We start from the raw sequence: 20,391 nt of genomic DNA, 5'->3' as shown, positions 1-20,391 counted from the left end.
CTTTGAAGCAATCTGAAAGTTCCACGGAACCGTGATCAAGAAAGTCTGATCTAGTTTGTCTCAACGCCGCTTACTGAAATGTACTGACCTGTACAGGAACTTGGCTCTCCCACATTAACGCATTAAAGGGAAAATTAAACACATTTTAAAATCAATTTATTTATTTTTGGGAAAGTTTTCACATTTGTAAATGAATGTTTTGTGTAAAAGCTTTATATGACAAATAAACTTAAACACATAGGCCAGTGAATTTCCTGATTCCAACCCCCCCTGTGCACCTCATAGAATCATGTAACAAGAGGTTGCAGCGCTGCCACAAGTTGGCATAAAAGCCTACCAAGCCTGGCTGCAACGAATTCTGAAAGCCACGTATATTCCATGAACATTGTGACTTGGATAGAATTGCAGCATTTCCCGAAGATTTCAATTTCACTTGTTTCCGTTCAAGCCTTGGGGCTACCAGCAAACTCATATTACAATGTGACAAAGGAACGGGTGACGCAGGTGTCTAGACGCTCCAGCCAATCGACCACTGCGAGCGATTCTGCTCTCCGTTCCGACATGATCCCCTCAGAAGTTCCAGGCAGGGGCTAATTGCATCAAGTCGCCACCTTATTCCCTGCGCCGTATCACGGTGTGCGCAATCAATATGTGTATTTTCCTCTCCCTCTCTATAAACAGGCCTGTGAGTGCTTCCTAGATGTACACTGTTTTCCAGGGTAGATCCACAATAAACAGAGATTGGAAATTGATGACATATCCAAGCCACCTGGCCCACCTAGGCCGCTGCTGAAGCCGGGCTCAAAGAGCAGCAAAGCCTGTTTGATCCTTCAAATACTCCAATGAGACCAAACATGAAAAGCGTTCATGGTGATTCCTTGCTCTATGATCTAAGAGTGAAAGGAAGGGGGGTGGGGGGGGGTGGAATCATGCTTCATATTCAGGAGCCAACGAATAAAGAGGCTTTGGAACAGACTGATGTAAAGTGAATGGTAGTCAGTGGCGGCTGGTGCTCAATATTTTTTGGGGGGAGCAAACAAACTGAAAAATTCTGAAAAAAAAACATCAATTGCAGCCACTGTGCCCATCAAACGCAACCACTGTGCCCATCAAACGCAGCCACTGTGCCCATCAATGGCAGCCACTGTGCCATCAAACACAGCCACTGTGCCATCAAACGCAGCCACTGTGCCATCAATAGCAGCCACTGTGCCATCAAACGCAGCCACTGTGCCCATCAAACGCAGCCACTGTGCCCATCAATTGCTGCCACTGTGCCCATCAAACGCAGCCACTGTGCCCATCAAACGCAGACACTGTGCCCATGAAACACAGCCACTGTGCCTATGAAACACAGCCACTGTGCCCATCAAACGCAGCCACTGTGCCCATCAATGGCAGCCACTGTGCCATCAAACGCAGCCACTGTGCCATCAAACGCAGCCACTGTGCCCATCAATTGCTGCCACTGTGCCCATCAAACGCAGCCACTGTGCCCATCAAACGCAGACACTGTGCCCATGAAACACAGCCACTGTGCCCATGAAACACAGCCACTGTGCCCATCAAACGCAGCCACTGTGCCCATCAATGGCAGCCACTGTGCCATCAAACGCAGCCACTGTGCCATCAAACGCAGCCACTGTGCCATCAATAGCAGCCACCGTGCCATCAAACGCAGCCACTGTGCCCATCAAACGCAGCTACTGTGCCCATCAAATGCTGCCACTGTGCCCATCAAATGCAGCCAGTGTGCCCATCAAACGCAGCCACTGTGCCCATGAAACGCAGCCACTGTGCCCATCAATGGCAGCCACTGTGCCATCAAACGCAGCCACTGTGCCATCAAACACATTCACTGTGTCATCAATAGCAGCCACCGTGCCATCAAACACAGCCACTGTGCCATCAAACGCAACCACTGTGCCATCAAACGCAGCCACTGTGCCATCAATAGCAGCCACTGTGCCATCAAACGCAGCCACTGTGCCCATCAATTGCTGCCACTGTGCCCATCAAACGCAGCCACTGTGCCCATCAAACGCAGACACTGTGCCCATGAAACACAGCCACTGTGCCCATAAAACACAGCCACTGTGCCCATCAAACGCAGCCACTGTGCCCATCAATGGCAGCCACTGTGCCATCAAACGCAGCCACTGTGCCATCAAACGCAGCCACTGTGCCCATCAATTGCTGCCACTGTGCCATCAAACGCAGCCACTGTGCCATCAATAGCAGCCACTGTGCCCATCAAACGCAGCCACTGTGCCCATCAATTGCTGCCACTGTGCCCATCAAACGCAGCCACTGTGCCCATCAAACGCAGACACTGTGCCCATGAAACACAGCCACTGTGCCCATGAAACACAGCCACTGTGCCCATCAAACGCAGCCACTGTGCCCATCAATGGCAGCCACTGTGCCATCAAACGCAGCCACTGTGCCATCAAACGTAGCCACTGTGCCCATCAATTGCTGCCACTGTGCCCATCAAACGCAGCCACTGTGCCCATCAAACGCAGACACTGTGCCCATAAAACACAGCCACTGTGCCCATGAAACACAGCCACTGTGCCCATCAAACGCAGCCACTGTGCCCATCAATGGCAGCCACTGTGCCATCAAACGCAGCCACTGTGCCATCAAACGCAGCCACTGTGCCATCAATAGCAGCCACCGTGCCATCAAACGCAGCCACTGTGCCCATCAAACGCAGCTACTGTGCCCATCAAATGCTGCCACTGTGCCCATCAAATGCAGCCACTGTGCCCATCAAACGCAGCCACTGTGCCCATGAAACGCAGCCACTGTGCCCATCAATGGCAGCCACTGTGCCATCAAACGCAGCCACTGTGCCATCAAACACATTCACTGTGCCATCAATAGCAGCCACCGTGCCATCAAACGCAGCCACTGTGCCCATCAAACGCAGCCACTGTGCCCTTCAAATGCTGCCAATGTGCCCATCAAACGCAGCCACTGTGCCCTTCAAACGCAGCCACTGTGCCCTTCAAATGCTGCCACTGTGACCCCCCCGCCCGCTCGCCGTCTGCTCGACACTACCCTGTCTTGGTGGGGCAACAGGTGGCGGCAGGAAGCGGTGTCCTCCATGGGTCTCCTCCTGTCCTCTCCTCCTGTCCGCTCCTCCCGATAAGCATCCATTCACATCGCTTGTCGTTTCAGCCAATCAGGTGACGGGTAACAGACCCGAGCACCTGATTGGCGGAGAGGAGGTTCAGTGTTAGTAAAGCAAATATTAATTCGCTGTTCTAAGACACCTGGGTGAACTGCGAGGCCAAGCATGGCGCTCACAGTTCACCTATTTTGACGCCTATTAGAGCCTATGGCTCTAATCAGGTGCTTTAAAAACACCCCCCGCCACTGTAATTCAGGCACCCGGCACCTGAAAAAAGTACCAACCCCTCCCACGCCGCCATAGGAATCCATAAATCCGGCGTCCTGAAAGGGCCACAATGCATGGGCCGCCCCTGATGGTAGTTACTGGTGGTTTGAGGATTATTGAAGAACTGAAAGCCTTCGCATATTAAAGTGTTACTAAACCCCGGACCCTGCATTCACTATATCTGCTCTCCCACAGTACACAGAACATGGAAATGCAATTTTAACAACTTGGCGACCACCTGCTGCAGATGTACCGCGGCACAGTGGCTCGGCTGCGCAAATCGCCGTACCGGTATGGCGATTCGCGCACTAGCTTTCGTGGGCACGTGCGAGTATTCCGACTGGCCAGCGGGGGGAGCCAATCATCGGGTCCGGTGGACTCGATGTCTACCGGCCTCCCGCCATCGTTGCCCGCGGAGACAGAACGGGGATCTGCCGAAGTAAACAAGGCAGATCTCCGTTCTAACAAAAAATAAATACTGTGCTATCTGTATAAAAAAGTGATGGTAGATGGTAATATACAATCATATGAATCCAAATATCTGCTGGATATGTGAGACACACACAATAGTATACAATTCAAAAATTTAGGTTGCGCTGATTCGTGTAAATCCCCTATGTGATAATATTAATTATGTGACACAAAAACAAATTACCAAACAATCCAGTGTGAAAGAGGATAAGAGGATAAAGAGGATAATACAAAATAATACATATAGTGAAAAAGTCTCTACTGAGTCTTTGATACAAAAGAGAACCAAGAAAGTCCATATGCTGAAAATAGTGCACCAATATATTCCCCTGCGGTGGCAAACAAGCATAACACCACAAGAAAAGTGTGCAAAGGAAATAGGATAGTGCCTCCACCTCTGTACACACTGCCGCTTACCAGCTGTAAGTGATCTCCTATTACGGGAGATCAAATTCACTTGTGGCTTATTCCCCCTCCTCGGGTCTCTATATGGTGCGCCAATGGTCCCGGCGTCCTCACCAAGTACAAAGCATCATGCCCAGATATATTCAATAGGTCCTCATGAAAAAAGAATAATGGCTAGAAAAATGTAATTCCTTATTATTTTTTTAGTTAAAAAAAGGGCAAGATTGCACTTACGGTTATGTAGTTTAAAAACAGCTTTAAGAATCGAGCTCTGAATAGCAACCCGCTGCTTCCGGGATCTGCGTACACGTGGTGACGTTAGCATGTCTCTCCTCCCTACGTACGTTTCGTCACACACCTGACGTCGTCCTGGGGCACTGTCAGGGGATGACACTGAGGACTGTCTTCCTGCTAACCAGGAAGACGGATTTGTGTGATTCCCCAGAGAGCCCATCCCCCATACAGTTAGAAAACACAAACAGGGAATACATTTAACCCCTTGATCGCCCCTGATGTTAACCCCTTCCCTGCCAGTGTCATTAGTACAATGTCAGTGCATCTTTTTAGCACTGATCACTGTAATAATGTCACTGGTTCCTAAAAAAAGTCAAACATGTCAGATAGATGTCCGATCTGTCCGCCGCAATGTCGCAGTCCCGCTAAAAATCACTGATCGCCGCCATTACTAGTAAAAAAAAATTTAAATAAAATAAAAATGCCATAAATCTATCCCCTATTTTGTAGACGCGATAACTTTTGCACAAACCAATCAATATACGCTTATTGGGATTTTTTTTACCAAAAATATGTAGAATAATAGATATTGTCCTAAACTGATGAATAAATTCGTTTTTTTATATATATTTTTTGGATATGTATTATAGCAGAAAGTAAAAAATATTGTTTTTTTTAAAAAAAAAATTGGTGGCCTTTTTTTGTTTATAGCACAAAAAATAAAAAACACAGAGGTGATCAAATACCACCAAAAATCATGAATTTTGTTTGGGTACAACGTTGAACGACCATGCAATTGTCAGTAAAAGTAACGCAGTGCCGTATTGCAAAAAATGGCCTGGTCATTAAGGGGGTAAATCCTTCCGGGGGGGTTAAAGTGGTTAAATGTAGTAGAAAACACCTGTAGTAATTCCCCGAGGTGGTGAGCGGTCAGTGCACAGGTTTGTAGTGTCCTCTCAGCACTCAAGCAAACATATAGATAACGGAAAGCCGACAGCTCGATCCTCCGCAATGAATACATTTATTAATCCAGGTGTGGTACAAAATAATACAGGGCTTATGCGTTTCAGTGTGTAGCCTTAGTCATAGTTGACATGCATGGAAATGCAATTATTTTTGTAAATATAAACGGCTAAATGACTTTTCTCATCAGCAGTAATGTAAAAAGTGAGAAAAGATGGTCCGCAACTCCTTGCTTGCTCTTTAAAATCTTCAAAATGTATCGATTCTCCATTAAAGACACAGACAGCAGATGTAAACGCATTTCAGCCTTGCGGGCCCGGAGGAAGCCGTTAAATAACTTTCTGGTCTCAGGGAACCTCTGGTAATAAATATTATAACTACAGCTACATTCATGTGATGATCAGTAAGAAGAATGCTCCTTACATTGGAGTTCAGCTGGAAGAATGCTCCTTAGATTGGCTGTCAACGGGAAGAATTTTCTTACATTGGTGGTCAATGGGAAGAATGCTCCTTACATTGGTGGTCAATGGGAAGAATGCTCCTTAGATTGACTGTCAACGGGAAGAATTTTCTTACATTGGTGGTCAATGGGAAGAATGCTCCTTACATTGGTGGTCAATGGGAAGAATGCTCCTTACATTGGTGGTCAGTGGGAAGAATGTCCTTTCATTGGTCATCAGTGGGAAGAATCCCCCCTTACAGATAACTTAAAGGATCATTGGTCTCAGTGGTGACTTATCTGAGAGGTAGAAATTGCTCATCACTCAAGGAACCCCCTTGCAACCTCTGGAGGAACCCTGGTTGAGAAAGGCTGGTTTAGACAGACAGGTTTAGACAGCTCAATGAAGGAGTAAATGTAAAGAGCATAGGTAGCGTTCAATGTCCCAAACTGGTTAGTCATCTAATGTGTAGATATTTCAGGAGGCAGCTCTTCGATGTTCAGGGATTATGATCTTGCTGCTAAACCGGGAACTAGAAGAAAACTATTTTTTTTCCACCTAAACCAGCTTCTCAAGATACCTATTGTCCAGATCTCTTTGATTTCAGCAATGTGTTGACTTGTAAAGTGACGCTTCAAACAATAAAATAAAATATGTCCATCTCTTGAGCTCTCTTATTTCTTCTTCACCCTGTATGAGTTGAAACCAAGCTATAAATATGAATTATAGGAGCCATTCTGCTCTGTATATGTTGGGGTTCCCTGTGTGTTTGTAATGGACATGGTAGTCAGTAAACTGTGATAAAGTAGGCAGGGCTGGAACATAAAAAAAAAACATAATTACCAGAGAAGGCAAAATATAAGCAGATTAAAAGTCAGCTTTAACCATAAGCATGTAGTCTGTGCATCCTGGTTGTATCTCAAGCCTCTGATTTCAGTTTTGACCGTAATATACTTTTAAGGAAGGTGTGCGATTTCAGGGCCCCCCACTGACAACTGACTCAGCAATACAGAAGACTAATGTAGCCGTGACAGGGCGGACGTGATAAGAGGAGGTGATTGATACTGGCAGATAATCCACTACCTGAGAAAAATGAGCCCCATCCAGTTTGGGAGGCCTGTTTGTTGTTACTCCATCGCTGATAAAGAAATGGCTTCACCTTAGCCAGATGGCTCGTGTCATAGACCTTCCACCTATTCTAAACAACGTCAGCCAGTTCAGAACTCCTCGGTGGCCTCTAACACAGTCAGCGACATGAGCACAGCTACCATACCTGGACGCGACACCTATATTGCTTTATCACTAAGGGACACTATAACCTTTATTATTATTTTTTAAAATATACATGTTAAAATTGACCTATATTTTATTACATTTTTTTTTTAATTTATATATAGATATAGATATATATCTATATATATCTATATCTATATATATCATTATATATTATTTATTTTATTATTATTTTATTATTCTTTATTTTATTACATTATATATATTTTACTTTAGATTTATTTTACCTTATGTTAAAATCGACCTATATTTTATTACATTATTTTTATGTTATTGTTATATTTTTTATTTTATTTTTATATTATATTTTATTATTGTATTATCTTTTATTTATATATTTGATATTTTATTACATTATACTTATTTCACTTCATATTTTATCTTGCAATTTAATTTATTTTGTATTTATTTATGTATTTATGTAGTTACGTATATTATTTATGTAGTTATGTACCTTATGTTAAAATCGACCTATATTTTATTACATTATTTTTATGTTATTGTTATATTTTTTATTTTATTTTTATATTATATTTTATTATTGTATTATCTTTTATTTAAATATTTGATATTTTATTACATTATACTTATTTCACTTCATATTTTATCTTGCAATTTAATTTATTTTGTATTTATTTATGTATTTATGTAGTTACGTACATTATGTAGTTATGTACATATATATTATTTATGTAGTTATGTACATTATACCTTACTTATCATTTTATTACATTATATAATTATTTTACTTTATATGTATTTTACTTTATGTTAAAATTGATCTACATTTTATTACATTATGCCTATTTTATTATTATATTTTTTATTTTATTTTTTTATTATATTTTATTTATTTAATCATTGTATTATCTTTTATTTTATTATTTATGATTTTATTACATTATATTTATTTCACTTTATATTTTATCTTACATTTTAATGTATTTTTTATTTATTTATGTAGTTATGTACATTATTTATGTAGTTATGCACATATATATTATTTATGTAGTTATGTACATGATATATTATTTATTTTATTTTATTATTTATAATTTTAATTTATGTTAAAATGAACCTATATTTTATGACATTATTTTATTTTATAACTATATTTTTTTATTCTATTTTAAATTCTTTTTATTTATTTTATTATATTTTATTTTATTATTTTTTATTTTATTAAATTATATTTATTTCACTTTCTATTTTACATTTTAATTTCTTTTTTATTTATTTGTTTATTATTTGATCACATTATATCTTATTGATTATATTTATATGATTCTACTATTAAATTATATACTATTTTATTCTGTTTATTATTTTGTTTACATCATTTTTTTATTATATATTTTTCATGTGTCACTGTAACACCTCCAGCCAGGTATCAATTGCCTCTCACGGAGATCTCAGCACCGCCCCTGACAATGCCTTCATTTGCTTTTTTTCTCCAGAAGGATGGTGCCATCTTGGTTTAGGCATCATCCAGGGTCACCATCCACTTCCTGGACTGAAATGCCGGCTCCGACATGACACAATCATGTAAATCAGCCCATGCTTCAGCCCCTCGCCTTGTGCTATAAAGTTACAATGTTGTAGTCTGATCTGACTTATGCTAGCCAAACAACTATCGAAAAATCGGTTGAACGAGTTTTCGAAAAAGCGAACACATGGTCGTGAGAGCAAACGATTTTGGCATCATGTAATGACCGAAATTTGAACGGATAAATCGTTCAACTGACATAAATTAATCAATTTTTTGTTGGTTTTGTCACATAAGCCCAGTGCAAACTGTTTTGGGCGAGAAACACATTAACCTTTCAATTTATCGTCCGTTCGGCCGAAGTTTTCCAAACTTTTCCTTCGACTTTTCGGCTCAAAAACGTCACAACCGATTTTAGATTCGTGCCCATTAACTAGACGATAAACGAACGAACTGTTCAAATTACAGATTTTCGAACAATTTTCCGTCTAGTGTATGGCCACCATTATTCATACCGACTTGATAAATTATTGAATAAAAGGTGATCTTCTCTCTGCTGTATGTAAATAATATATTCAGCATTATAGGGTAAAGGTAAACTTTGTCTCAATATATAACTTGTAACTATCCTTGTAATACTGTAACTTGTAATAGACACATATAGGGGGCAGTCATATCTGCTAATTAGTAACCAAATATATGAAAGAGCTGACAACTCTGAAAATCCTTCTGAATCAAATGGCTAACGTGTGGCCACCTCCACACTAATTAATGCAGGGAAGTTTGCATTGACTCACACTATGGCAACACCCATGTAAACAAAAATGAACGGACAAAAAGAAACAACAAAAGAATACAATATCAACAGAAAGTTATCGAAGAAAAAGATGCACATCATAACGAAATTTCAAACCAAAAGGCATTCTGGTTTGAAGGTTAAAAATCCACCATACTTCTCTCTCTAAGAACCTACGGTGGATGTCTTCTTCTCGAGGGGATTTTTTTTTTTACTCTTTCCAGGTTGTAAAAAAAAAAAAAAAACGACGAGTGGACATATTTAAGGTGTTTAGACACATTTAACAAATTTTTATCATTTGTGTAGGATGCACCATAAAAATGTTCACTTATCCTGGCCTAAGGGGTCTCGATGTGTCCTGATTATCAATGCAGTCCCATCAGTGCCCATCAGTGTTGCCAATCAGTGTCTATCAATGCATCCAATCAGTGCCCATCAGTGTTGCTAATCAGTGCTCATCAGTGTTTCCAATCAGTGCCCATCAGTGTTGCTAATCAGTGCCCATAAGTGCCTCCTCATCAGTGTCACCTATCAGTGCCCATCAGTGCTGCCTATCAGTGCCACTTATCAGTGCTGCCAATTAGTGCCCATGAGTGCCTCCTCATCAGTGTCACCTATCAGTGCCCATCAGTGCCGCCTATCAGTGCCACCTATCAGTGCCCATTAGTGCAGCCAATTAGCCTCCATCAGTGCTTCCTCATCAGTGTCACCTATCAGTGCCCATGAGTGCCGCCTATCAATGCCCATCAGTGCCACCTATCTGTGCCTATTAGTGCTACCTATCAGTGTAGCCTCATCAGTGCCTCCTCAACAGTCCCCACCAGTGCCGCCTCATCAGTGCAGCCTATCAGTGCCCATCAGTGCCTTCTCCTCAGTGCCCATCAGTGCAGCATATCAGTGCCCATCAGTGCAGCATATTAGTGCCCATCAGTGCCACCTCATCAGTGCCCATCAGTGCCACCTCATCAGTGTCCATCAGTGTCCTCTCATCAGTGCAGCATATCATTGCCCATCAATGCAGCCTCATCAGTGCCAATCAGTGCAGCATATCAGTGCCGCCCTATCAGTGCCCATCAGTGCTGCCTATCAGTACCCATCAGTGCAGCCTATCAGTGTCCATCAGTGCCGCACCATCAGTGCCCATCAGTGCAGCAAATCAGTGTCTATTAGTGCCGCCTCATCAGTGCCCATCAGTGCAGCATATCAGTGTCTATTAGTGCCCCCTCATCAGTGCCCATCAGTGCAGCATATCAGTGCCCATCAGTGCAGCCTCATCAGCACACATCAGTGAAGGAGAAAAATTACCTGTTTGCAAAATTATATAACAAACTTTGAAAAACATATTTTATTTACAAAATTTTTGGTCTTTTTTAGTTTATTTAACAAAAAAAAAAAAAACAGCGGTTTAAATACCACCAAAAGAAACTCTTTGTTTGAAAAAAGGGACAAAAAATGTATATGGGTACAGCGTTGTATGACGGCGCAATTGTCATTCAAAGTGCACTGAAAGCTGAAAATTGGCCTGGGCAGGAAGGGGGTTAAAGTGGCCAGTAGGCAAGTGGTTAAAAATGTAATTAGCATGTTAACAAGGGGAGAGAAGAACCAGTAAAGGCAAAATATAAGCTTTAAGCCTAGGTTCACACAGGAGCGATTTGGCATGTGATTTGACATGTCAAATCGCATGGCAAATCGGCAGCAATTGCCGGCAATGGCACCGCACAGATTACCAAAAGTAGTTTCTGTACTACTTTTTGTCAACTTCGGGTGCAATTTCCATAGACATCTGTGCAGCCACCCGCACAGATTACTCTGAAATCAGCCCCGAGGTCGGGACTGACATGCGGGAATGAAATCGCGTGCATTCAGCTAAACTTGCACCATTTCATTCCCGCTGCCAGTGTGAACCTGGGCTAAGTGCAAAAAAAACTCCAAAAAACTATTGATCCTGCCAGAAATCTTGCAAAATTATATCTTCCTGTACTGTTATCAGTTACATTATTCCCTTATATATATATATTTTTTATTTATATATATATTATTATTCCTTTTATAGGCAGGGGAGTGGTGCCCCTCCTCTTCCTGCTTCCTGGGACGTCTCTGAGCTTACCGGACCAGTCAGTAAGCCAGGAGCCGATCCGTTCCTTCTGGGCAGGAAGCCAAGTGAGAGCAAGATAGCACCCACTCAGCTCTATGCCCTTGGAGGACCGGAGCGCCGTCTGACGTCACTTCCGCCTCTCGGCCTTAAAGTGATTTTTCTTTTTTGCTTTTAAAGGTAAATGAGAGATCTGGGGTCTTTTTGACCCCAGATCTCTCAATAAAGAGGACCTTCATGTTTAGTTATATTACAAGGGAGGTTTACATGTTTAAACCACACATGTGAGACATCGCCGCAATCGTTAGAGCGAGAGCAATAATTCTCGCACTAGACCTCCTCTGTAACTCTAAACAGGTAACCTGTAAAAAAAAATTAAACCTCCTATGGAGATTTTTAAGTACCGTAGTTTGTCACTATTCCATGAGCGTGTGCAATTTTAAAGCATGACTTGTTAGGTATCTATTTACTCATCTTTCGCATTATACAAGAAAAATTGGGCCAACTTTACTGTTTTTTTTTAATTCATTAAAGTGTATTTTTTCTCAAAAAATTGCGTTTGAAAGACTGCTGTGCAAATACAGTGTGACATAAAATATTGCAATGACCGCCATTTTATTCTCTAGGGTCTCTGCTAAAAATATATATATATATTTTGTTTGGGGGTCTCTAAGTAATTTTCTAGCAAAAAAAAAAAAAAGATTTTAACTTGTAAGCAACAAATGTCAGAAAATGGCCTAGTCTTAAAGTGGTTAGGGTGCCACTAAGAAATAATGGCACCACAAGCGCGTCTCGCGTTTTAACATTTTTTTTTGCACGCTTCCAAAAACGTGGGCAGAAACGCACATTTCCGCTACACTGAGTGAGCCTTAGATTTAGATACACTTTAAGTCCACCCAAATTTTTTTTTTTTGGGTGGACGTACCCTTTAACAAACACATTAACCCCCCCCCCCCCCAGCCCTTTCTCTTTTGGCGTATTTAATTTTCCGACTCCATCTCTCTTTTAACGAAGGCACACAAACACTGTGAGGTGGGTCCCGCTCGCCTTGAAAACCCTATTGATGTAAGAGCAGTCTTCCAAAGAGCGGCTTAAAAGTCCCATTTCCTCTCGGCGCTCATTTTCTCCCCGCCGCGGCCCGCGAGCTGATGATTTCGGCTGCTACAAATAAACGAACACTTAGGTGGACATCTGCTGTAGATTTGCCTCTCGGAGAAGTCGGATCAGGATTTCATAGCAGCTGCGTGCGGGGAGAAGGGCTGATTGGCTCCTCGGCCTCCTTAAGACAAGTTTTAAGATCCTCGCAGGAAATTGAGTGGAACGGCGAGCTGACATCCACCATTATGGAGCGGCTTCGGACGCCAGGGCCCCGCGTTCTGCTGGGAACACATGTGAGCGCATTCCCTGCATGTAAGGAGCGTAAACCCCGTTTTTTTTTTTTTCTCTTCGGTTTTGTCAGGATGGAGAAATCAAAGACAGGCCATTGTACTTTCCATCATCTTTATTGAATAAAAGGAAAATTGGAGGCAGTAGGTGTAGCTGGCACTGGAGGCCGCTGCGAGTCCATTAGGATAAGAGTGATGGCACAGACCAATTCATGATGTGTGCAGCCCGGAGCCATGGAAAACTCAGGACATGCCGGCTGAGACCGGCCTACTCCCGTTCTATTTAAAGGTACACTCCGGTCAAAACTGAAATTAATGCCTTGAAATTCCTAGACGGACCTTAGTCTAGCTCAAGGGTGGGCAAATCATTTTCCCAAGGGGGCACTTGAGAAACTTGGATTCAGTGGCGACTGGTTTTTTGATTGGGGGGGGGCGGCAAACAACCAACCCCCCCCGCGGCAAATCAAACCCCCCCGCTGCCGGTCAGTCCTTTGGCACTTACCCCAAGTAGGTGGGGGCATCAGTGGGCATCCTAGGAGAAGCGAGCAACGGTGGGTATCCGAGGAGCGGCGGAGATTGGGCATCCAGGCATCGGCGGGGACCGGGCATCCAGTGGCTCTTCTCCTCCTCGCTTCTGCCGTGAGTCTCCTCCCCTCCTCCTAGGCATCCAATAGGATCGCCTGTCCTTTCAGGCAATCGGGTGATGGGTATCAGACCCGCTTCCCGATTGGCCGGGAGGAGGATCAATATTCATCCCCCCAGGGTAGGTGAAGGTGCAATTTAGCCCCCATCCTGGCACCCTAAGGTGGTTGCTTAAGCTACCTTATGGTGGCACCAGCCCTGCCTATGTGCCCCCGGCGCGTGACATCACTTTCGAAGCAAGATAAAAGGTAAAGCCAACTAGTGGCTGCATATCACATAAAGTAATTTATAGTGCCATTCCAAGTGCTGATGGTAATACTCCAGGAACCACTGTGATCTGGGTGCCGGTGTCTTGCCGAGAAAGTTCCCTCGGCGGATAAGTTCCCCCCCTGTACTGCGCAGGCGCAGCGCCTGCGCAGTACGTACTACTGTCAGCCGCCGGAGATAGCCGAAGCTCAAACGCTTCAATCAGCTGTACACGGCGCCTGCGCCCTAGGTCCAGATTCCTTCCCCACCATCCAAGTGGACCTAGAGGGGGAATCTAAAAGTGCCGAGCGCAGCGAGGCCGTACCCGAAGCGTGGCGAGTGAAGCGAGCCCGCGAAGGGCTCTCTTACAGGCGCCGTGTACAGCTGATTTTCAGCTGTTCCGCTTCGGCTATTTCCGCCGGATCCTACTGCGCAGGCGCAGTAGAGGGGGGAATTATCCGCCGAGCGGAACTTTCTCGGCAGAACACCGGCATCCACAGAGTCCATCTAAGCCCAATAGATAATAGTAAAACAGAAAGACATCAATCAGCCCATGTGTTGGGTAAAGATCAAGAACAGCCTCAGCCTCTGCTCCTCCCAGGCCATGCCCACTGATGCGTTTCACTCGACACACAGGGCTTAGTCATAGGGGTCGGGCATAGTCATAGTGGGCAGTATTGTTTGCCCCTTACCTGTGGGGTGGAGAGTGGGACCTGGCAAAACCTCCGGACCTACCCTCACCTGCATTATATCCTTGTTGCCCACCTCCCATGGTCTGCCTCAGTTGCTTGAGGGGTGGCACTGCCCCTACACAGCCAAAGTGGCTTGGAAATGGTGGAAGCGTGACCGCCACCATTTTAGCAGTGGACCAAAGAGGATGGAAGCACAACTGACACCATCCCATTGACTGGCTGGCCTGGATCCAAGGAACCCACACCCCTCCTTTCAGACCCATGGAGCAGTGTCGCAAGCCCTGGAGAGGGGGGCGGAAGTTCAGCTGGCATCATCTCGTGTACCCACCTTGTCTTATATTTTCTGTCATCTAAATATATTCCCCATCAACCAAAAAGGATACAAATGCACTTACTGTTCATTTAATGTTCATTTGAAACCCAGATATTACCTTGTAAATGTAGCAGTGACATCATCACTGTGCTGTACATAGCCTGCGCAGGGAGCAGAGCTGTTGGAGTGACTCAGCAAGCTCCACCCACTACAGGCCAACTGCAGGAAACTACAGGAGGGGGCGGGGACAAGACCAGTCACCCTGCACAAGGAGAGAGAGCAGCAGTAAGCGGTCTTTATTGCAGAAAGTCTCACACTGGATTACTGCGCAGATCTGGAAGAAATACACAAAGCACACCGAGATTCAAAGAGAATACACATGATGAATGTATTTAGACGTTTGCTTATTTTAATCCTATTCAGCGTTAAAGTGATTGTAAAATCTCGTTTTAAAAATAAATTAACAAACATGTTATACTTACCTCCTCTGTGTAGTTGGTTTTGCTCAGAGCAGCCCAGATCCTCCTCTTCTCGGGTCCCTCTTTGCTGCTCCTGGCCCCTTCCTCCTATTGAGTGCCCCCACAGTCAGTAGCTTCCTATGGGGGCACCCAAGCCGAGTCACAGCTCCGTGTCCATTCAGACATGGAGCCCTAACCCGGCCCCGTCCCCTCTACCCCCTGATTGGCTGACTCACTTTGATTGACAGCCGCAGGAGCCAATGGCCCCGCTGTTGTGTCTCAGCCAATCTGGAGGAGTGTCCCGGACGGCTTAGACATTCGTGCACATCGCTGGAGATAGAGGGGGCTCAGGTAAGTAATTAGGGGGGTGCTGGGGAGGCTGCTACAAACAAAAGGTTTTTTATCTTAATGCATAGAATGCATTAAGATAAAAAACCTTCTGCCTTTACAACTCCTTTAACCACTTCAGCTCCAGAAGATTTAACCCCCTTTCTGACCAGGCCATTTTTTGCGATACAGCATTGCTTTTAACAACAATTACTTTAACTAAAAATTGCGCGGTTGTGCGATGCTGTACCCAAATAAATATGATGTCTTTTTTTGCCACAAATAGAGCTTTTTTTCTGGTGGTATTTGATCACCTCTGCAGTTTTTATTTATTTTTTGCACTATAAATTTTAAAAAAATCACAATTTTGAAAAAAAAAACAATATTTTTTACTTTCTGTAATAAAACATATCCAATGAAAAAAATGTTAAAAAAAAAATCTAATTTCTTCAACAATTTAGGCCAATATGTATTCTGCTACATATTATTGGTAAAAAAAAATCCCAATAAGCTTATATTGATTTTTTTTTTAGCCCGTGGTTAACACTCCAAAAACTCCACCTGGTGCAAAAAAAAAGTGCACACCAAAAAAGTGAACACAAAAAGTGCACATAGGGTGTACATATGGTCCTCCAAAATCGAAGGACCTTGCCCTGATCCCCTGGGGTGTTAGGCTCCAGACGGGGACTGAGGTACTTTCACATGGTTCATCTGACCGAAGCCAGACGGAATTATATTAACAAGGGTTGTGGCGCTTCCTATGGGGTAATAGATGGGAGGGGTGGTTACCCAGATGGTTTCCCTCAATAGATCCCAATAGAGGTACCTGGTACCTACCAGGGAAGAAACTTAGTTACCGTAAGGGTATATATGTCTGTGCCTACACACATACACATATATATCCACATGCACCCGTGTGTATCAGCAGATATAAATAAATAAATAAATAGATAGGTAATGTCTTCAAGGGGTCTGGCCTGAGGCCCCTAATACTGTGGTAAATCTGCACCATATACCACCACTAGGTGAAAATATCTATACCATATATACGTAAACCTTATATGCTCTACTGATCCAAAATAATTAAAACCATCAAAATAAACCTCTGCTCCCCGTGCAGAAAAAGCATGTGTAAATATGAGTAAAAAGACTTTACATATTATATCAAAATAGTGCAAATAAACGTATTATAATCAAATAAGTCCAAAGAAAACCAAGGTTAACAATTTTGCAGTGATTATAGTCCTTAAAGTGAAAAAACTTTTTGTGAAAAAACTTTTTTGTGAAAAAACTTGTTCAGATCCAATGTTTCAACAATTTCGTGACTTGAGTGCTCTCGGATAATTCCTGTGACTTTTGTGCACCCCCTTGCGGGTCCCCACTCACCAGATCCAACAGCCCCAAAAGGGGCGACCAGCATAAGATGTCTCAATCACGGTCAAACATGGCCGCAGTGTATGTATGTGTGCTTCTGTGCCAAAGGTAGGAAGAAACATGGACATTGGATTAACGCGAACGTAGGAGGCATTATTCGATAGGAGGCACTCATCGACACAACTCCGGAAAACAGTAATACAATTCGGGGAAGAAGTGCTTTAAGTTGTTGTCGATGCTGATCACTGAAAACATGAACTAATGAAGAAAGTGTTGTAGCGGAGCTTGAAAATGAAACAATTCCAACACGTGATCCATCTTCTACGATCTGAATGAGAAATACTTCTGCAGCCTGGTACAGCCTCTGAATGCGATTATTCTGTAATTGATAAATTCGCGTTAATCCAATGTCCATGTTTCTTCCTACCTTTGGCACAGAAGCACACATACATACACTGCGGCCATGTTTGACCGTGATTGAGACATCTTATGCTGGTCGCCCCTTTTGGGGCTGTTGGATCTGGTGAGTGGGGACCCGCAAGGGGGTGCACAAAAGTCACAGGAATTATCCGAGAGCACTCAAGTCACGAAATTGTTGAAACATTGGATCTGAACAAGTTTTTTCACAAAAAAGTTTTTTCACAAAAGTTTTTTCACTTTAAGGACTATAATCACTGCAAAATTGTTAACCTTGGTTTTCTTTGGACTTATTTGATTATAATACGTTTATTTGCACTATTTTGATATAATATGTAAAGTCTTTTTACTCATATTTACACATGCTTTTTCTGCACGGGGAGCAGAGGTTTATTTTGATGGTTTTAATTATTTTGGATCAGTAGAGCATATAAGGTTTACGTATATATGGTATAGATATTTTCACCTAGTGGTGGTATATGGTGCAGATTTACCACAGTATTAGGGGCCTCAGGCCAGACCCCTTGAAGACATTACCTATCTATTTATTTATTTATTTATATCTGCTGATACACACGGGTGCATGTGGATATATATGTGTATGTGTGTAGGCACAGACATATATACCCTTACGGTAACTAAGTTTCTTCCCTGGTAGGTACCAGGTACCTCTATTGGGATCTATTGAGGGAAACCATCTGGGTAACCACCCCTCCCATCTATTACCCCATAGGAAGCGCCACAACCCTTGTTAATATAATTCTAGTTAGTAGAGAATCCCTAGGGAAGCTCTTTTAAGGGAGGCAGCACACCTAAATTACTGTTCTAAGCGCAGCTCTTTGTATTCAATTCGAAGCCAGACGGACCCCATTCTCTGGGGGGTCTGCCGAAACAGACTAAGTACTAGGTGGGGCTCCCCAAAGGGAGACCCCATGAGAGAAGGTGAACTAAGCCAGAAGGCCATGTCCACCCCCTCCCAAGACTTTTAGGGCAGGCCCAAGGACCTACACCCTACTCATCCAACGTGAAACAGTGTACAAACCCAACAACCAAAAAAAATCCATAAAGTGACAACACAAGACAAACATAAAGGTGGGGAAAGGGGAAGTGGAGAAAGTGCAAGTAGTGCCATTTGCATGCCCGGCTCTGAGGCCAGGAATAAAAAATTCCAAAAGGCCCGGCCCAAGAGGCAGGTGCGAAAAAAGTGTGTGTGGTGCAGTTGCCAAGGTGCCAGCAAAAACTCAAAGTGCCCCTCTAACACAGTGAGTAATTACAGTACCCCTGGACTGCCACTCTATTTTTAATTTTTTTTGAAAATGTATACTTTATTTTGCATAAAATTATACAAAAAACAAATACTTCAACAGGGTACATTCCACTCTGTATTGGGACGCAGCACATAAATACACTAAATTACAATACAGCTCCAAGAATACAAATAAATTATATGGGGGGGGGGGGGGTCTTCAGTCCTCCTCTTCCTCCTTAAAGTCCATCAAGTTATAGTCTCTGAGCAGACTGTATACAAAATAAAGTATACATTTTCCAAAAAAATAAAAAATAGAGTGGCAGTCCAGGGGTGCTGTAATTACTCACTGTGTTAAAGGGGCACTTTGAGTTGGCACCTTGGCAACTGCACCACACACACTTTTTTCACACCTGCCTCTATTTTTTTTTTTTTTATGGTTGAACTAGATGGACTTGTGTCTTTTTTCAACCTGACTAACTATGTAACTATGTAACTGTGGACCAGTCTGCGACAGTTCTCAATGGACATCCTCTCCCGCTGGTGGATGAGGCGCTTTCTGGCGCACCATAAAGCGTCTTTAAAGCAACACAGCACCTGCCAGGCGCTGTCAATGTCCTCTTGTGAATGAGTTCCACAGAAGAGTCCGTTCAACACACCAAAGTGTGTGATTGCCGTCTGTGGCAAAAAGTCTTTAAGTTCAGGTTCCAAGGCCACCGGCAGAGCGTGTGCAAAGGGGCACTCTTGGATGATACAAAAAGGGCAGTGCCTGTATATGCACAGGTTTCTGGAATGCATGAATGTCTTGAGCGGCAACCCCCTTGGATTGCCATCCATGCCAGATCTTTGTGCCTGTTGTTGAGTCTCTTTGAAGAAACATTCCTCCAGACCATTTTGTAAGTGGCTGAAGGGAGACCTGGAACAGTCTCAACAATGTCCGATGCTCTAATCAACTTGTGGATAGTTTTTGGCTTCCACAAGTCGGGCTTAACTCCATGCAGCCCTGGCTCCTTGATAAACTTAAAAGTATCCAAGTAATACCGAGGAGTGTCCCAGTTGTAGGGGATGGAACTGTCCCCTTTGTCCCATCCAAGGGACCTCCAAAAAGGCAGGTGGAAAAAACGGGACATGGAGTTATCGCCAGAGTCGAAAGTTTTGTTAACCAAAGTCCTGTGGTTGCAGTTACAAGCAAAGAACACCCTCAGTAGAGTGGCGATGTCAGGCACGCCCTTACTGCCCTTGAGAGGTTCCCTAAACATAACCACCCACCTCACTCTGTCCATTTTGGAGCTCCAGATGAAGTGAAAGACCGCCCTGGTGATGGCCTTGCAGGTGTTAACCAGGGGGGATCAGGCCTGGGCGAAGTACTGCAACACAGGGAGAATCTTGCTACGGAGTACCAGTGTTTTACCTTCGATGGTGAGCTCTCTGAGGCTCCAAAGTCCAAACTTCTGTCGCATCTTGGACAGTCTCTCCTCCCAGGACTTCAGGGCTGCGCCCACAGCTCCAAACCAGACCCCAAGGATTTTGCTGAAGTCCGTTTTGACGCTGAAAGGAATGGGTGCAGAAGAAGGCAGGAACCACTTTCCCAAGAGCATGATTTCTGACTTCCCGCAGTTGACCTTTGCCCCTGAAGCTCTGCTGAAGTCCTCACAGGTCTGGGCGAGTGTGTCGATGGAGCACCGATTGGCACAGAACACTGACA

This window comes from Aquarana catesbeiana, linkage group LG11 (assembly GCF_042186555.1).
Source record: "Aquarana catesbeiana isolate 2022-GZ linkage group LG11, ASM4218655v1, whole genome shotgun sequence".
Taxonomy (NCBI): domain Eukaryota; kingdom Metazoa; phylum Chordata; class Amphibia; order Anura; family Ranidae; genus Aquarana; species Aquarana catesbeiana.
Note: the sequence above shows the minus strand (reverse complement) of the source record.